This window comes from Acanthaster planci, linkage group LG16 (genome assembly GCF_054643075.1).
Source record: "Acanthaster planci isolate LZ-2023a linkage group LG16, COTS_SCS, whole genome shotgun sequence".
Lineage (NCBI taxonomy): Eukaryota > Metazoa > Echinodermata > Asteroidea > Valvatida > Acanthasteridae > Acanthaster > Acanthaster planci.
This window is the reverse complement of record NC_141792.1, coordinates 3976002-3978740: the sequence shown is the minus strand read 5'-3', so window position 1 is coordinate 3978740 and position 2739 is coordinate 3976002. Positions and strand designations below refer to the sequence as shown.

The following is a 2739-nucleotide window of genomic DNA, read 5'->3' as shown; positions in this document are numbered from 1 at the left end:
TCCCCAGTTCCATGGCTCTCAGGACCCTCTAATATAGAATAGTTGAGTATAACTTTTATTCATGAGCTCGGCGGACAGGTTTCTGGCCTTTGTGCGAGGGTGCACCCCGCACGATTCACAGGCGGAGGACAACGAAACAAGTAGGCCTACATTAAGTTCGACGTTTGAAACCACCACCGTGCTTTTGCCACGCCAGGTGCAATTTAGTTCGACACGGCAGAGGCACGACGTCTGAAACGGGCCTTACTTATCTCTGCAAAGATGGTACAATCAAATGGCCCTTCTGCCAGGGCTATCGCTACATGGTGACTGCCCTTGACCTTAAACTGTACCCGGACAGGCTCATCGATGGGTCTCAGGGTATACGTAAAGCAGGAAATAAGACAAATATTACTTTTAGCTTTACAAAATTCCCATCGTGAGAACAAGAGTTCTTTCAATGCGTTTAAGCTCGGTTACAGTTTGTAAAAGCAAAAATGATGCAGTTCTGTAAAACTGCGTGTAGGCCTAAATGGATAAAAATCAAATTTAATGTCTTGCAATAATTTCCCTTTTTTGCACATCTTTATCATGAACCGTGATCTTTGCTATAAATAAACAACTGCTGTTGCGATGTGGCATCAGTCCCTAAGAATTGTTCGATTAAGCTATTTCGGCATTTCAACAGTACGTGCTCAAAATGAAGTGCCTTTCGGGTCACTGAATCTAGGCCTACAAGATCTATACGGCTGTGGTCATGGTGCGCTACTAGGTGGGGATTTTGTACTGGTCACAAAAATTTAACTTGTGGAGGTTTGACATTGAAACTTTCAACCTGCAAGGATGACGAAGAAAGATCGTCCGGGAAGATTATGCATCTGACATGGAAACGTGTTCACTATGCCCACGAGAACTTCAGGAAATACATTCGTTAGAAGTGCCAGTAGGAGTGTCAAAATAAGATTCTCGTCAGAACTACTAAGACCATTGTCACAGCTGAATCAGAGTAACCATTTTTTTTTTAGTCTTTCCCTGGCAGGACCATGATTGCTGTTGGCTATTGTAGTTTTGTATTTATTAACTTAGTTCACCTTTGTGTTAGCCCTAGCCCAGGTTCGGAATGCAGGGGCGTGCATGAGTGCACCCTTGGCACTTGCTGAATGTGGGTGTGAATGTATATAAGGATTGATTAAACAGGGTGTGGTGTGAGATTTGCTACATGTTGCGGTAGAGGGAACACGGTGTTCTGATTTATGCTGACTTAGCCATTTTGGTTAGCTTGTGCCGTCCCTTGGCTATTGGCACAGATGATTGAGGCTCTGTGAAGTCTTGGGGGTGGCTCGGACAAGCATATGTCGGCGGAATAACGGCAGTCGTAAGTTATACCTTATGGTTTGCTATTTTAATTGCTTGGAATTGATTTAATGTGCCATCTTGACAGAGTTGTTGTTGTACTCGTTTTGGCAAGGCATAGTTTGATGATTTTCTATTGTAGATGGTCTTTATATGATGTACATGGATCAGCGGATCCCTGATGTTATAGGCAACCATTTAATCTGTGAAGCCTGGAGAGAGTTTTAGCTGCCGGGAACTCCATTGGCAGAGTGAAGCCTCGCTGTTCCCGAACCTGTGTAAATGAAACTACAGGCGGTTCTCCACAGCGTCGTCCTGCTCTGGCAATTCAACTAGCCTTGGCGATCTGGACGATGGGTGTGGAACTACCGTAGCTGTGACGAGCACCACTGCAAATCTCCCCTACATAAATAATTTCTTATTGTTGTATAATATTCTGATTAATTTTTTTGATTCCCTCTGTATTTGGCCTTATCTTGTGAAGAGGATTGAAAGTTCGAGAAATTGATTTATTTGGTTTGTTGCACCTGTTTAAAAGTCACACGTCGTGGGAAATGTACTGATTCTTTGCTGTATAAATGTCCCCCTTGTGGTGAACTACTCGTGGTATTGTGATATTTTGGTTATAAACGTATAAATTGTTCGACTTATTTGACTTGTCTAGATATTAAGTAAGGAATTGCAGTTTGAAGTAACTCTGGCTAATTTACTATATATATATCCTCCACAGTGCGGACGGATTGTGTGGTTAGACGTTTTAACATTGAGCCTTGAGAATTGATCGGCAAAATAAGGATTCTAGAACTGTTCATATGAAGAAAGGATGTACAAGAAACTGACAGTTTTTTTAACGTGAATTGATGGTTGAGCATTGCAAATATTGAATAATTCGTATAGCGGAATTTGACTGTGTAAAATAAGAATTGGGCAGGAAATTTAATTGTAAGATAAATCTAGTACGATTGATGAATTTGCTGTTCTATGGTCATGGGCCAAGTTCTGCATTGAGGGACATTTTCAGATATTTCCCCTGCAATTTCAAGTTGTGCATAATTATTGTTTTGAATAAATTTAGATGTATATGGTGTAAATATAAAAATTTTGTGTGAAGTGATCTCCTTGTTAAAGTTCCCATAGACTGTGACAACCATATTTCATAAATATGGCTTTTTCTGCACATTGATTTAGGGGTAAGGCTTAATTTACCAGAGAACAATGAGAAATGTTTATGTGACTGCTTTTCTTATCATTTTAGAAAACAGAAACTGAACTTCCTCCATTTGTAATTTTACAATGCATTAATAAAATAAAACAGATATCTGCATGTCAGTTTAATGACAGCCCTTTAAAAGTTTTTTTTTGCTTAAGCTTACTTTTGTGTTTGCATGTACTGTTCTCATAAACCAA

General features: G+C 40.1%; 1 long non-coding RNA gene across 1 annotated transcript; it reads left to right on the top strand.

The window, feature by feature from the left end:
* The first annotated feature begins 973 nt into the window (after nucleotides 1-973).
* LOC147796410 (uncharacterized) lies at nucleotides 974-2431 on the top strand. Its single transcript, XR_015427919.1, has 2 exons — nucleotides 974-1354; nucleotides 1475-2431. It is a non-coding gene; the product is annotated as an uncharacterized LOC147796410 (long non-coding RNA).
* Nucleotides 2432-2739: the final 308 nt, after the last annotated feature.